This window comes from Bombus pyrosoma, linkage group LG1 (genome assembly GCF_014825855.1).
Source record: "Bombus pyrosoma isolate SC7728 linkage group LG1, ASM1482585v1, whole genome shotgun sequence".
In the NCBI taxonomy this organism is placed as follows: Eukaryota; Metazoa; Arthropoda; class Insecta; order Hymenoptera; family Apidae; genus Bombus; species Bombus pyrosoma.
Genome location: NC_057770.1, coordinates 12,399,466 through 12,416,945, shown reverse-complemented (window position 1 = coordinate 12,416,945; position 17,480 = coordinate 12,399,466). Strand labels below are relative to the sequence as shown.

Here is a 17,480-nt window from a genome sequence, read left to right as displayed (position 1 = left end):
TCGCTAGCGTGAAGTGGTAAGCCCTGTGTGGTCGGTTCGAGAAGGTTTAATTGGAGTTTGATTTATCGCTTTCGTGTGTTTTGAAGTCGAAGTAGGAGGCTTTTGGAGGATTAGTGAATGAAATAGTTTGGGTGGCTTATGATGTGATTATATTGGGTTGAATTGTAATGTTCTATGGAATACACTCGATAGTCTTAAGCATATGTAATAGGCTAGGTGCATGTTCGGGTAGAATTTTACGTATACAAATGTTAGGTGTAATTAATCAATGAAATTGAAGAGGTGTATGGATATTTCATTAACAATGGTATGAACAATATTTGTACATCCACTAGGATGCCTGTATCAAAATTGTCAACTCACGTAATTTTGATCTAGGGAACTGTCGAGGGTTGAGAAATTTACATACCAAAAACTCCAGAGAGTCTACAAAAACGCTACGAATTCTCATCAACTACCGTTCATTATAATATTTGTTTTTAAAAAAGATGAATCAAATCAAGATAAGGGACTAGAAGATCAACACATACAAAAATATCACGAAAAATCATAGATTTTCATCCATCAGCAATTTCTATAAAATTTCAATTTCAACAAGTACGGAAACAATGAAACGAAATAAATCGGATGCCGATACTAGTAGCTTGCCCTCGGAGGAGCCCGGCCTGCCCTCGGCCTGTCGGTGCAAACTGCAACTGTAACCGCGGCAGCCGATGCGGTCGTTACGGCATTAACGCGTAAGTGCATAAGTGTGGACCGTGGTCGAGATAGAGCTGCTCTCCGGCAGGGAGTCTAGAAAAGCCGGAGAGACGGTTGCAGCAGCTGTAAACGATGCAAACGGTCGGGGTGAATGCACTTCTTGTCTCACGTTGGATGCACCGCAACTCGAAGCGGGAACGGGCGTCGCCGGTGTCGAAGCGTCGATGGATACCCAGAGGCTCTTTGGAACCTCCTTTGACACTTGTTTCGTCGTGATCTTTCTCTTTGTAATCGAAGCCCGTTGCTTCCTTTCGAGTATACTGTCTGGGTTTCTCGTTGCTGATTGACCACGTGGCAATTGTTGTCATGATTGGGATGATCGCGTTGATCGTGAATAGTACCTCTGTGAAAAGTTACAAGACGCTTACGAAGGCTATGAGTGGTATCTGAGAAGCTGCAATTTGGTGAACGATATGAAGTTGGTGCCATTGTCTCTTATTGTTTTCTTTCGTGAATTTCATGGAACTCGAGCTTAGATGTTTGTGCCGTTTTTCATTAAGCATGGTTAGACGCGGTAGAAGTTAACCAAATTGCAATTCGGTGAATGACATAAAGTTAATGTCGTTACGTTATACTTTTGAGACTTCTTTTTGAAGTTAGATGTTTATGTAATTTTTTTTTATTAACCTCGGTTAGGTACGATAGAGGTGGACATGATTTCGTTTCTCTCAATTATGTTGAGAATCGTGTTCTTGATTATGGATTGATATAGGTTAATAGGTATGTAGATACAGGCATGACACATAATATAGAATTTTTGAAAGACAATAAATGGAAAAAGACTCGAGAAATGAAGGGATTACGTTCCCAACATGGAATGAATTTATCGGTTTCAGTCGATTTGTGCTAGAAGATTTATATCATAACCTGTCAATGATAGTATGATTATAGCTTGAATGATAGAATGTATTTCATATACAAGAAATTGACCATTTAATATCATGGGTGTATTTAAGGCAAATACAATTTGTACGTATTTCTGTACTGTGATTTTGCGGTTTACAGTTTAATAACAGGATAAGCCAGCATTAACGAACCATGGTGACGTATTTCGTTAGATAAAGTACAGATTACGCGTATTTTCTCAATCAAAGACAGATAAATTTCACCTTAGTTAATTATGTAACAGTTCCTTTATCCTAATAATGTAGCCATAGTCGAAATTTATAAAATCAAATCCACGATTCTATTAGATGAAACTTTGCGATATTTTTAAATTGATATTAAGTCGAAAAAAAAACGAAATAAGAAATAAATATGTTTTATATGATGATAGAGACATTTGAAACATATATTAATTATTTGAAATAAAGTAATAAGTTCAAATACATACACATATTGGTATAAAACTGATCAATAAAAAGGGTACCGTATTTTGTAATAAGACAAAAGTAAGTAATAGATTTTGAGCTTTAGCAATGTTTACGTCTATCGGTGTCATTCGTGGAATTTTACATCCTGAATTACCATTTCATTTAACTATCATTTAAAACGACTACAATTTACTCCCAAATTCTTCTCTAAATTTATAATATTATACGCCATATACCCATTGTCATTAAAACTCTCAATTATATAGACAATAAAGAAGTCGTCAGGTCGAGAGAACAGAAATTAGCGATTCAAAGCGTTGAAGGGGATTTGCATTTCGGAAAGCGTATTCTCGCGATTCCCAAGCGTCGATGGGATAGGAAAAACGACCGGCAGCCTGGAAATAATTAAGCTTCCAGTGACGTCGTTAATTTTCGACGAACAGACGTTGTCGTTCGGTAATGCAAATTTCGGGAAGTCGAGATTCTTCTGGTCGGAGCCGTGGCGTTCCATAGATATACGAACATTGTACTTTACGGGAGTCTTTCTATTCGCGCGCGTCTTCTCACGAGTTTCGCCGCATATCTTATCCGCGCAAGGTGAACGAGGTAAATTTACGATCTTCTAGCCAGGTTTCTATTGAAAGAACACGGGCTACACACGCACGAGACCGAATGCACTCAAGAACCTTGTGTTTTCTGATTTCAAGTGAGTACAGCTGATCCACGAGCAGGCGACCTCTCGCTGCGTCCTCGAGTTACGATCTACAAGAGTGCTGGGTGCTCCACTAGATACTCGAGATAGGTGAAAAATTTTAATGGAAGGGAATTTAGTTATTTTTCACGGCGTTATGAGAACATTTAGAAAGTTCTCGATTGATGGGAACTTAGGAGCTGAGTGTAATTGTAGTAATAAAGTTACCGCCGCGATGAATGACTAGTTTCAAACGTTACTTTCACGCCAGGAACTAACGAATTATGGTTTTTGTTGTTTTTGTAGGAAAATTTTATCAGTTTGAGTGCTTGAATAGTGAAAGTGAATAAAGAAATGCAGATATAGATAAATAAGTATGAGTGGTTGTATTGCATCAACTAAGTGAAGAAAAGCGAGAATATCCTATGGATTTATTTATTTATTATTTGTATGATACTGTGATAAAAATTATCTAAGATATTCACTAAATTACATCAAGACACAAAAACGATTCTCTAATTTTTTTATGCGGATATAAATCTAGTTAGACGACAGAATTTTTTAACTATTAAAGATGGATATAAATATATACATAAAATTCTTTCCATTGACCTAAAGTAAATATATGTATATATTTTTATAATATGTAATAACATATATATAATATATATATATATATATATTTATTTATTTATTTACTTTGTCTTTAGAAAGGGCTTTCTTACAGTGACAAGTTTTTACAGGATTGTATATAATATATCGTGATATCTCAAGAATTCGAAACTATTAGGAAGAAATCAGTGGATTTGGAACGATTCTTCTTATCTTACGTATCTTCTTTCAAATTAGTTTCATTTGTCTGAAAATTCACGCGAGATAGTCATGATATCATCTAGGTACTACACCTTACTCATAGCGTGCGTAAACACGGAAAGAATTACGTTTTATATCACTTAAAGCTAATATATTTCAACAGCGATTACATAACATTCGCTATTATCAACTAACTTCCAAACAATATATACATAATTCCTTTTAGTCACCTATAAAAATACTAATCTTTTACGGTAACCAAAATAAAAAATTCACAAACGGACAATATTTCCAGCGTAAAAGCATCATGTTGCAATAGAATGCAATAATTCTGCAAAGCATTGCGAAGATACAGATTACGACACAGTTCGACACCACGATTCCGTGAAATTCCTGAGCGTATAGATGAAACAGAGACAAGATAACAAGTCACACAGTGGAGCGACTGCCACTTCGGCAAATTTCAGACGTTGACAGAAAAATTTACTGGCAGATTCGTATGCAGAGCTCGTCTGACGGCCACGTAATCTTCCAGTTGGAGTCCTTTGGCGATTGCCTGTCACACGTTCGAACAATACGTAATACAGACTGACAGTTTGAAAAAGCGCGTGCCAGTCGATTTTCGGCACCGAAAGGATGGAACAATGGCCGCATTGTCGAGGCTAGCGGTCGAGTGTTTCGCACACGAACGACATGGAACGCGTCCGAGAAGTTTTGAAACGCGTAAAAATTCTTGTCACCGTCTGGGATGTACATGCAAGGTGTTTCGAGGAGAGCTGTGAAGGTTAACAATGGGTACAGATATGTCGTGTAATGCAAAGTAGAAAGAGAGTTATTTGGTAGCATTCCTCTAAAATTTTGTTGGTAGAAGTTGATCAAAAAGGAAGAAAAATTTATTGTTAATATCCGTATCATTTATTTTATACAAATAAGTTTATACAGATAGTTTGTGCAAAGGAAGTTCATACTCTTCCTACTGCCTAGTATTTTTCGTACGCATAATAATAGTTCGCGTTCAAAGAAGTAGAGTCGACCATCAGAAATTCATGTAGTCAGACACGAACCAACATTAGTTTAAAAACACTTAAATAAATTCTACTGGAATTTTACTCTAATCTCAAAATTAGCACCCGATTTAATACACGTAGTGTTGTGAAAGTCATCCCAAATGTGTGATCACAGTATACACAGTAGCACAGTTGAAGTCAGAGAGAGAGCCAATATAAAGTAGGACTCGAGCAAATTTGAAAATTTATCAAATACGCACGCAAGAAGGTAATATTTGACTTAATATGTTCAAACGTTATTTTCTTCAGTACGAGACCTTTACGTACACGAAATATCTTTATTCTATGTTTCCCATTTATTCCTGCATATTATAAAGTGATCTTCTATTGATTATTTACTCAACACGGGCGAGGCATTCTGAAACGCGTGAAAAATTCTTGTCATCATCTGGAACTTACATGCAAGGTGTTTTGAAAAGGGCTGAAGAAGTGAATAATACTAGTGTATTGCGCAACGCGAGACAGAAAACGGGTTATTTCGTGGCATTCCTCGCGGTTTCGCGACAATAGCGCGTTACGTCGGCATCGGGTCACAGACGACGTCCTGTCTCATGAGCGTACAATGACGAACCAACGAAGAATTCCACGACGAGCAAATAGGCTCCCTGGCGAATCTCCCACGAGAGAGGCTTTCGGTTAACGAGCGACCCGCCCCGCTCGTCGAATATCGTTGCAACCAGATGACAAAAGCATCTGGAATCCCGGTTTCACAACGTTCCTTGAAACCCGTTTTTTACTACTGCCGTTTTATATTCTTGTCAACTGGAAATCGTAGTCAAGAATTTTCGTATTTGGATTTAGTAAGTGTGGGGAATGGGGGCGGGGGGGGGGGGTAAATTGTTTAGGGTGGAATGTGTGAGATGGAAGCAAAATGTGGTAGAATTCTGCAAAGTAACAGGATAGAGGATTAGTATAAGCATTTTATTGGATTGATTGTAGCGATGAGTATTTTGTTAGATGAACAAATTTTTCCATCAGAAATAAGTAAAAAATTTTGTTGATATCTGTATATGAGTATCTATAAAGCAAAAATACTAAAATACTCTTCAAACGGTGAATACAACTTAGTTTGTGAGTAGCATCCTTTTCGAAAACTTATTATCTCTTGTTTTGCTGAAATTTCGTACGTATTCATTCTACTGTCAAAAAGAATTCTAAAGAACTTCCGACATACCAAACAAAAGATCACGTTTCGCCATTCAATTTCGTGTAAAGTATACTGCAAGAAAACGAAATTCTTCTCGATATAACTTAAGAATAGGTAAAAAATTGAAATCGTTTAAATAGATATTTCATATGTTATGAGCGCTATCCCAGATATGGCGAAGGTATATGTTATCGCGCGTATCATGATTGGTATCGATCAATACCACTTCTTTATCTTCCTCAAAGTCTCATAAATCACGAAATTTCTGTTCGACTCATTTTGCGATTTTTCTATATCGCGTCCTGCTATATCTATCAGATCTATCAGAATTAAAACAATCGACCATAAAGAAACTGTCATCCCACACGTAGCATACAAAACCACATAAATATAAGTAAACACGTGCATTGAAACATGATTCATATTCAGTCATCATACTCGTTGAAACCTATGAAACATGTAACAAAAGTGGCTGCAGCTCTTGTAGAAAAATGACAATACGATCGCTACAAAAGTAAACTCTATCGCTTTGCTTAGAGTGCATCCAAAGAAGTTAACAGTCGAAACGAGTCACTAAGTAATAGACAATCAGGCACCATCCATAGCTCGCTCCATTCACTGGTCGCAATTGCACAATTAACCTCTGCGTCCTACGCGAGCTCGTAGCTGGAAAAAAGTCGTTTCCACGGAGAAAGGGGATTCAATCGGACTCTGAACCGTTGATCAGCCGTAATTGAGTAATCATCGTGACGTCGTGCGTCTCCTACACAGTACACGTCTCAACACCCACACTGTTGGAACGACAGGGGCAAAGGGAGCAGTTTCGAAAGCCTCGGGGACATAATTGCGAGCAGCGTGTTAATTGTACGCGAGGCCGTGATTGCACCTGGTCATTGGTGCGCTTTGTCGGCGCGACACGACCGTGTAATAATGTATCGTAATGCTTACAACTCGTGCAGATGTCAGATAGGGGTGTACAATCAAGGTTTTCGCTATTCTGTGCAAGCAGAGCGAAACAGAGCGTGGCCCGTCGAGATTTACTATACTGTGTGTGTACCTCACGTTTCTCTTCTGATTGTGAGATTATACGTTGGATGGTATGAGGAAAATTGTTAGTCTTCTAGGATTCTCGATCTAGTTTCCATGTAATGGAATTTTTTTCCTTTGTCGATGTGCTGTTTTTTTGAAGAAAAATACATATTATGGTGAATATAATTTTTCCGCTTCCGCCAAGAATGCTAGTAATAAACAGGAATATAATAACTAGATTGTGAATTTTTATGCCTGATAAATTTGAAGGTATAAAACCAAGTTCATGTCTAGGTTCTATTTTGTAAGCTATATTCGCAAAATATGAATTTCGAGGAAAGGTCTGTTTACTAGGAAATCCTCAAGTATCTCTCTTCGCTGTTGCTGTAAACTGTAATTAAAAGAATCTTAGGAATGTTTATTTGATTAATCAATCCTGATTGAATTGAATAGCTTCAATCAAATGGAGCTATTTTTATAGAAAAATCTACTCCGTCTTTGTAGTGATATCACGAGGGTGATAGAGTTTGCAAATGTTTAGGCTAGAGTATCGATTGCGATTGAGGAACTGTTCTTAGAATACACGAACGATGGTTTTTTGGTGCCTAATGGAAGTTTGGTTGCACGTGGCAAGAACGTGTGTTGTGCGTGTGAAATCTTTAAGAGCGCAATGTAATCGGGAGTCGAGACAGTCGTGGTAGATAGTTGTTCGTGATTGTTCTAACTACGAAAGTGTAAGTCAAGCGTAAGCTAAGAGTGACGAAACTTTTGGGAAAATCGAAATCATTTTAGATATTATTTTATCATTAAATAATTATTGTACTCGACTACGAGAGGAGAATGAAGATGTTTGAAACACTAGTAGAGAGCGTGGCGCTGTTTGGAGCAGAGGTATGGGGTTGGAACATGGAAGAATCGCTGGATAGGGTAAAAAGAGGGTACGTAAAATGGATCTTAGGTTTAGACAGGACAACACCAAACTACATACTGACAGAAGAATGCAAGATAGAGGAAATCAAGGTAAAAGCGTTAAAAAGAGCAGTAAGGTACGAGGAAAGAACTCTAGAATCGGAAAAGGAGCTGGTAAAAGAGTGTATAAAGGAGAGAGAGAGAAACTGGGGAAATGGACAGGGAGGGAAAAGAACAAGAAAGAGAAAGAAGGAACTAGAAGAGGTGAGAAACGGAGAGACACAAAGGGAAGCAGGAGGGGAGCAAGTAAGTTGGACAGGAGACCAAATTGTAGAAGAAAGAAGGAAGAGAGAAACAGAAGAGAGGAGAAAAAGGATAAGGGAATCCAAATACAACAGGTACTACAGGAACATAACCAAAGATGAGATGCCAAAGTACTTGGAAGGGAGGATGAAGTGGAAGGACAGAAAAATCATAGCCAGATTCAGGTGTGGAAACGAGACCAAAGCGAAAGAACATTGGAAAGAGGAGGAAGAAAGAAGGTGCAGATTATGTGGACGGGAAGAAGAGGACCTGAGACAGAATAGAAGANATGTGAAATAACAGGAGGAGCAAAGGAAATGGAAAAAATATTGAATGGGACTGGGGAAGGACTAATGGACCTGAGAGCGATAATAGAGAAAAGAAGGGTAAAGGCAATACAAGAAGGGGTGGAAGGACAGGAAGGTAGCACAGCAAGGAGGCAAAAAGACCAAAGTGGCAATAGTGTGTAGGCTTAAGTTGCAATAATTTGTAGGCATAAGTTGAAATAGATCGTAAGCATTAGTTTTAGATTAGAGGTAAGAATGTGATTAGTGCAATAAAGGGCTGTAAAGAAAGCTGAAAGTTCGTCCAAAGCTGAGAGGCACGGACTAAATAAATAATAAAAAATAATTATTGTACTCTCATCGTCTTACTATTATATGTAGATCTTATTATTTTATTTTAATAGAATAATTTATTAGATGTAGGAAAAGACATTTCTTTTTTTTCAAACAAATCGTATCTTCAATTTTAAACGTTGGAATATTTCCAATCATTAGTCTTATCAGTGATTTAGTGATTTGATTTTTATTTTCTGACTAAATAAAGTGGACTCTAAATCTAAAAATACAGAATTTTTATATACATCTAATACGAACATTCACTATATGATATGTACTCAAACTATCAAGTACCTATTTCATCTCGATACTATTTCTCCTATAAACCTCGAACACTAAACTACATATCATAGTAAACAGTAAACTATATACTTTTCTCTTTTCAATGAACATTCATTTCACTCGTAATACCAGTTAACATCGTAATTGCGAATTTCCGTTACAGCAGAGAAATTAGAATCCAAGACATAACGGGCAATATATCGCGAGCTGGGGGATGTTAATTTCCCAAATATTTTGGCGTGTGTGCCAGGTGATAGAGCGTCGTTTCGTTGGAATTTCACGGGACCGCGACAATTTCCTGGTTCAAGTGCAACTGTCGAATACGCACGGCGAGCATTCCACGAGTCGCGACAAGAATTTAGACGACATGAAAACGAGCCGCACCGACGCATCGTAGCAGAGTATTTATGCTCAGGGCATTTATTACGACACGACGTTCTGCATCTAATAACCTCTGTTCCACGGCACGGAGTCGCGAACAGACCGCGATACTTGTTCCCGTCGCACGCCCATGGCCCGTTACTCTTCTTCCTTCTCGCTATATTTTCACGTTCATGTCCCCGTCACGTGTTTCTCATTTTCAATTGTGCTTTCCACCTCGTTCCACCCCGCACTACCCACGCACACGCCACACAGTTTCTTCCCTTTCGAACGTTCGAGGCATGCACGCCGTGTAATTAATGTCACGGATGACTGTCACGCGCGGGGAAATTAAACTTGCGAAAGATTGGCCGGCAGCGCGATCATTTGTCTGTTCCGCGGGTACCTCATGTAACTTGACTGAACACTGAGAGGGATATTAATGCAGTTCGTATTTTATTTGCATAATGCGGCATGTTGGTATTGTAGATTTTTGTTAACAATGGAAATCTCGAGAAGAATGAGTTAGAGAAGTACAGTCTTCGGGAAGAACAGAAATCTTAAGTATCATCTCCACTGAAGCAACATCGAGTAACTTTTTGTTGCTGCTCCATGTTTATTAAAAACATTGTCGTATGTTGTCTCGTTGTGAACAAAATATTTCTGTAAATTGCTGTTTATTGGATATGTTTCGAAACACGCAGCAATAAGCGGCGAGAAAACGTCGCTCGTTGTTGATTCAGTGGAGACGAAGACTTAGAGTTACGGAGACTTTATCTCATTGAGTTTTTGAAGTAAGGATTTGAAAAAGCTTTGTACGTGGATTAGTATTCTTTGAAGTGTAGCGGATCAAAGAAAGACAAATTCAATTTTGACGGATTAATTTATCATTGTACTTATTGTTTATTAATTGTTATTCATTATATCATATACGTATTAGTTTATGTACGAAGGACATGTAAATGGTCTGAAAGTTAGGAACATAGTAGTTGTAGATTAAGATACGATCTTTCATTTAAGATTCGAATTTATTTTGACAATTTATTAGAGGGAACCTAAAGAACCAAATATTTCACACATCGTAAACACTATCATCACTTGTTTCAACGAAGAACATGTTCAGGGCTGTTGACTTATTCACTGGTTATCACAAGCTTAACAAGTACGCGTAACTAATTTACCAGTCATAAATCATCGAGCATTACCGCGCGAACCTTACACGTTTTACCATCAAGACTAATCTATTTTACAGAAATCCATCTCCAAAATATCTATTCCTACAATCAATATTTATTAAACACTTTAGGATAAAAAAACGCACTAAAGGATTATATTAAAATCTAAAAGGTTTACCGCTCAGTCTCACGTAATTATTTATCCGACTGTAGAGTTCCATTTAACGTCATCAATTTACTTCGTGTTTATAACTCATATTATGACTAATTTCTTCCAGTGAAACTGGAAGATGCTTTAAATTGCTAAACGGAGTGGTTTAAAATCGAACGGTATTCTTGAAGCGCGAGTATTCATTAAGTGCACAATGGTCGTATAGAAGTGCACAATGATTTCACGTCAGGTAACGTTTTCACGTCATTTCTCTCGTTGCTCCTCTATTTTCCTCTCGTCTATCCAGTCCTGTTTCTCGCTCATGTAGCGCAGCTTGTTTCTCGTCGTTAATTGTTGTCCGAACGTCGGGTTGAACACGAGTTTCGCATAACGAGCGTCACAATGTTGCGAATGAATAATCACAACTACATACCGATCCACCATCGTCGATCATTATGACAATGAAAATACAATCAGTCGCAAAACTTTTTGCAAAAATAACAATTTCCATATCTTTCCTAATCTAACATTTTACGAAATGAATTTATCGCATAGTTAGCATATTCTAGGGCTATTTCTATGGAAATACCTACTTTCAAAACAATGCAAGATCTGCACAAAATATTAACATAATCCTATAGCTCGATAGAAAATAGATTTTTTGAAATTATATTTCCACAATTCTATGACATATAAACTCATAGTATTTTTTAGTATTAAGACAACTTCATAGTTTATCAATAGACTGCCAATTCTAATGCATTTGTGGGAAACTTGAAGATACAAAAATATATAAAATATTCAGAATATGGTGGTGCTTGTAATAACATTTAACGGATAAAGTATATTTCTACTCAAGTTTTATTTTCTCACTTATATCGGCAAAAATATAAATTTTTATAAATATATTCAGTTTTAAAAATTGCCTTTCTCTAAGTTAGTAAAATATACAATATATCTGATCGTAGCTTGTAAACCAAACCTCGAAACAATGTCTGTGAGACATTACACCAATGTTCATTGAGACTAATTATTATCAGAATTTAATATTGGGATTATTAAATCAGGCTAATGTATAATCAGACGGAACGTGAAACCGTTTCTGACATCAACACGACTAACGGCACTTGTTTCACTACATATTGTACGCAATTTCTCTTCTACGCCGTCTCTTTTCCGTTCGCGTCATGTCACGCGTTTCTCACTCTCGATCATAGTCGCGAGAGGAACGCATCTTTCGGTTCCTCCGAAGCTTGTCGTGTCTAATTATTACAAAGGAAATATTGTTCTATGCTCGCCATTCTGCCGCGGAATTTGCTGTTCCACGAATTCGCGCGTACACGAAGCTTTGTGCACCGTGGGTCACGCGTGAACTTTTAATTAAAGCAGGAAGCGCTTTTAGTTAGGCTAACTATTTCTTCTTTCTCGATTTATGTCTACATTTTATTATTTGAATAGGATTATTGATCATTGTGCTTCATTAATTTTATTTGGCTTAAATTAATTGACTTTTTATGTTCAATAATTCGAAATGAAAATGTTGTGTCTTTTTTACACAGCAATGAAATTAAAGACAAGACTGAACTATCGCGATCAATTACGATATCTTGTAAGATTATCACTAACAAATAACAATATCTTGAAAGAACAATCCATTTTCACATATCTCGTTTTTTTTTTTTTTTTTGCAACACGAAGGAATTAAGCCTTACGAATTATAATACCAAAAAACTCTTCTTTTAAGTTTTCTTAAGATCGTATGAAATATTTAATATCTCGAAGAATATAATATACGATGCAACTAGGAAGCGTTTCGGATGAAACAGGTTTAATTTCGCAATGAGATAGCGGTCAATTTTCGACTAATTTAATATTCCAGTATCGTTCGGTCGTTTTGGTTTCCGGTCCCACTGACTTAAAAGTAAAGTCGACAATACACTTCATGCATAATTGCGTCTATATGCGTGCACGTGGCAGATCGTAGCGCGTATATGCACGTTTATCCATAAAAAGAATTTCGATGACCCAGATATACGGTTAAATAGCTCGTATCGCTGCCTCTATTCTGTAATTAACTCACGGTCTTTAATTGTGATTTATCAAAATTTACAAAATTCCCTTTCTACTTGATCGATCGTGTATGAGATTTGATTGGTTTCAGCGATTACGATTAACCATATTAACTCTCAGAATTTCCTGCTGTCGAAACTGAACGTTGAAACGCTTCGGTTACGCTAGTTTGCCCGCCGGTTTCGTGCATAATAATGAAGCTACAAGTATTAGGTAACGGTGTAATCCAACGAAAATTGTACGAGAACTGGCCTGAAGTTGCAATCTGTTAAATAAGGTTTCATGCGGATGTACAGGGTTATTTCGCAAACTGTTGATAATATAGAATGTTGTTTAAGTAAAAGTTGTCTGGTTAGCAAGAGAAATGTGATGTTGGAGAAATCTAATCATCGGGTTCCAATTTTTTGATAGTTGCATGTGTACGTAATTACCATAGTACAAATTCTGACATGCGTTTAGTAACCTGAATAAAGTCATGCTTCTTTTTTCAGGCCAAGTAATCGTTTCTGTATGTGAAATAATTTAGAATGTCTTGTTTTATTTCTAAATTAATTTCTTTTAGGCAATAGACAAGTAGCTTACGAAGTTTATTAGATTGCTTTTCATATAAATACTTCTACGTAAACAATTTATTATTCAAATCAAAAGTGCGATTACATATTCTTAGATTTAAATTGGAGGCTTTATATATCGTATATTTTTTCCCACATTCATTACTTTTAGAAGCATTTTATATCAGTGGACAAATTATTCTGAATTATACTTGTTACATCATTTGAAGCATCTAATTTCTTAAATTGCAGAAAAAGCAGGAAAAAATCGTAGATTTTCTTGGTAATTTTTCCTTTCAACATTATACCAAAGTATTTTTTAAACATAAAGTATCTTTTCGTTCGTTGAAATGAGATCGAGTTTATAGCGTAAAAAATCAAAAACCATAACAGGATTAAATAAAGCAGCAAACTTAATACTTTCAACTGTGAAACTACCAACCAAACCGACAGCAAATCGATAAATTAAACCGGTGAACCCGATTCCTTTTACTTTTACGACAAAATCGGCGCGGCGCAGTTACATAAACGCGAACTCGCAATTTACTCGTAATTAATTCATTCCACGGGGGCCACGGATCGATCTGCAAACTTTAATTACGAGTTATCTGGTTTATCGTCTCGATTACATTGTCCCGTGGCCGATCATGCGGCCACGATGTTGCTCGCACGCTCTATCGCCGCCTGGTAGTTTGCACGATCTTTCCTAACCACTGTCTCTCTTTCTCACCGTGTCTGGTTACTGTAATATGTGCATCGCGTTGGAGGCGCATGCACGAAACACACGCCAAACTTTTCATCCGCGCCTCGAACGTCGCGTCGTGTGCACTGTTTGTTTTACCACGAACGCGCCAAAACGACGCCTTCGCCGTTTATTCTCTCCGCTCTTGCTTCCGGTTCTTTCCAACTATACCAATTTGTTCGCACGTTATATCTATTGCCAGCACGATTCACGATTTACAAGAGATTTATTGGGTGTTGTGTCTACGGTTGGATTGTCCGGAGTTTAATTTTGAGATAGTTTCGGTGAAAGTATCACATATTGTACTATTCGTTAAGTGGAAAATTGATTAGCGAAATGTGACACGTGCCACAAAGTGTTTAACTTTTCTAAGATTCATAGACGTGGGTCACTGGTCTTTAAACATAATCATTTTGGCGACGAAATGAAAATACGTGTGCTCTATGTTTAAGCTTGTGTCACGAAAAGTGACCTAATTATGCTATTAACGAACGAGAACTGAAATACTTTCGCTATCAAACTTTTCAGAATTGGAACTCTAGAATCTTGGTGAACTTTCGCACGTTCGCGGGGAGACGCGATCTCGAGGAAGCGCGCCAACGGGAGTCGTAAATTCCCGTTACGATTGACTAATCGACGCCACGAATCTTACGATCCCTTATTTCTTGTGGGATAATAAGGGTGATTAATTGAAATAACGCTGCGATTAACAGGTTACTATATATATTTAAACGATCCAACAACTTCGGTGTTATACAAGAATGAATGTTTGAACGGACAACGACGGGTGAGTACGACCTGGGACTCTTTTCGTGTCGTTGCGTATGATGTATTTTGTCGACTGACTGTATTCGACTTGAGATGATGGAGACTGGAGACTGACTGGAGACCGACCGAACACTCGTTGAACACTCTTGCACACGACTGACTGAGCTGCTCTTATGGTGTTTCGGAGGAAAGCTTGATGTGGGTGTGCCCTTTGACCGAAAAACGCGGATTCGTTGTTCACACTTTTCGTCCAGGAAGTGAGGGTGACGATCCGCGATGCCGATTGGTTATGACCCACTCTAATAAAAAAGGATATAAAGAAGTCTCCTACCAACGTAGAGCGGGGGTGATTTTGTTCCTGAGGAAAAAACAGCCTTTTTCGATGGACATACGCTCGTTTTTCCCATCCGGTGACTGTCCGCTTTCTCCGTGACTTTTAAGAGCACCTAATAAACCCAAGGACTTTTCCAAGATCCAGCCATAAACCGAAAATACTTATAGGATTAGCAAATTCTTCAAGACAAGCAATTTGACTGTCAAACGTGCGTGGAAACAATGCAGTTAGAAAGTTAACGTTTTATGGTGGGTCCTTGGGTCTATTGAGGATCGGGAAGAGGTAGGTTGGCCGTTGTCTGCCAGGTAGCGAGGGATGGAGTGCAGATGTCCCACGCGACGTAACACTTGGAAACCGAAACTTAGAGTCTTAGAATTGGAACCTTAAACTCTTTTCACTAATTTCATTCGAGTATTTATTTGCTTTGTAATTCCCATCAATTATCACGATACATACGAGACTAGCACGTGTCCCAATAAATATGAACGGAGGTGTACGTCAATGAATTTTATGGTCTCCGACATTTGCACTACATTGACTGAAGGAAGCGCACAGCTACTGCATGCGTATTTATCTCGAAGGTGGTATGGTTGGTTTCATTGAATTGTAAGGTTTTTGATGTTTTGACATTGGTTTCGTGGACGGTAGAATTTTTATGTTACTGACTTTTGTATATTTAAGCGATATGGCCGAAGGCGACATGTTACATAAGGTTGTTTCATTGAATTTGTAAATGCAAACTATATTATTAACAAATTTGTTTTTCCCTTAAATAAGCATGTGATGTTTTTAGCAAAAAGTTATTGTATCCGCAGGATTTTTTGAAAATTTGAAATCAAATCGCGCGCTGTAAGTTACAAAATTTATGTTGCAGGTAACAATTGTATAGTAGATCTAACAGCAGAAGCAGATATGCTATATTCCTATCAAACTAAAGATAGCAAAGTGACTAATGTAAAAACGTGCAAGTTACAATTCTAAGAGAATTCATGATGCGAATTACAAAATATCTAGTTTCTCACAAAATTACATTAAAAAAGATCCACAAAAAAGATACCTCGAATTATACATTTTTTACAGATCAGGTGGTCAAATCTTGAAAAATCGGCATAAATAAAATTATTAGATACAGATATTGATTAATATGAAGGATCACCGCGTGGCAGTCACACGTTGCGCAGAGCCGAAGAAATTGTTAAGTGAATGCACGCAGCTCGTAGTCACTACGAGAATCGCCACTGCGCAGCCGTGAGCGTAGAAGTGGGAGATACCTGAAATATGAAATAATTAAATCCTCCTCAGTCATCCTCCGTCCTTTGTAGGTGATGTAGTGTTGTGGCGTTCGTCCTCTGTTCAATTACCTTCGCGTGACATTGACGATTGCATCATACGATCGAAGAAGTTATCTATCAGTGTTGTCTTATCGTTGACTCGATTTCGTATCAGAAGTTTTCGTTTGACGAGTTTGATAAGTCTTTCATAAAAACAGGAACGCGTATAAATTTTTAATTCGTTTTTCACGGGAACGCAATAAAAAATTTTGGGAACTTTTGTTTTGGTGGAAGTGTGGTTTATTTTGGAGTGCATTATGACGGCGTATCCCATTGAATTTGGCTGTCTTTAAAAACGTGAGTACTTCATTATGATTATTTAGTTTATGATTTATGATCATTTTAATTTCAATGTATCTGTGTTTTGATATCTCAATTATTTTGAAATCTATTTTCATTTTGAAACAAAGAAATATAAATGAGGAAACAGTAAGCAAGTATGTCGTATTGCTTATCTCTGGGGTACGATATGGAGTTAATATAATTAAGACTACCATTGCCTGGCATGTTTTTAAAAACAAACGAAGTATAGTTGCGTACAAAGTACAGAATAACAGTATTGCTCGATTTACCTTCGTTTCTAAAGATGTCAACACACTATTTTTAGTTTCGTAACAAGAACTTCAGTACAATAAAATATAAATTGCTAGTTTGTTTTGATTGTGGCACAACTCAATAAATTTCAAATTTACTTTTATTGCATACAAAGTTTACATTACGTTTTTACTTTTATCGTGCAAAACATATTTATAATTCCACCAGCTTTGCGTCAGAGAAAACGATTATTACTTATGTTGCTATCAATCTGGTCTTAATATTGCAATAACACTAGCTTATCTTCGATTATTTTGTAACGCAATAAGTGGAAGGTAGTACTGTCTTCCCGAATAGTGGCATATCTTGTGTTATGCGACCCTTATAATGTCGTTGGGATGGCTCGCGAATATTTTCTTCGTAAATTTTAAAACGCCTCTCTTACATTTCTTGAATCGTGTCACTATCAAAGCAAGGCAGCGGTACATTCTCAAATTTAGCTTACCATTAGCGAAATCAACTTTGCCATTC

At 37.3% G+C, this 17,480-nt stretch overlaps 1 protein-coding gene across 6 annotated transcripts in view; it reads left to right on the top strand.

Annotated features, from left to right (window-relative positions):
• LOC122570676 (uncharacterized protein CG43427) overlaps positions 1-17,480 on the top strand; it is a 157,728-nt gene that overhangs the window by 68,665 nt on the left and 71,583 nt on the right. The window contains exon 1 of one of the 6 annotated variants that reach the window (XM_043733316.1): positions 16,394-16,712. The exons of the other annotated variants lie outside the window; for them this stretch is intronic. The gene's annotated coding sequence lies outside the window, so the exon portion shown is untranslated. Of the gene's footprint in view, positions 1-16,393; positions 16,713-17,480 lie in introns of those variants that run through there. 6 annotated transcript variants of the gene reach the window in all.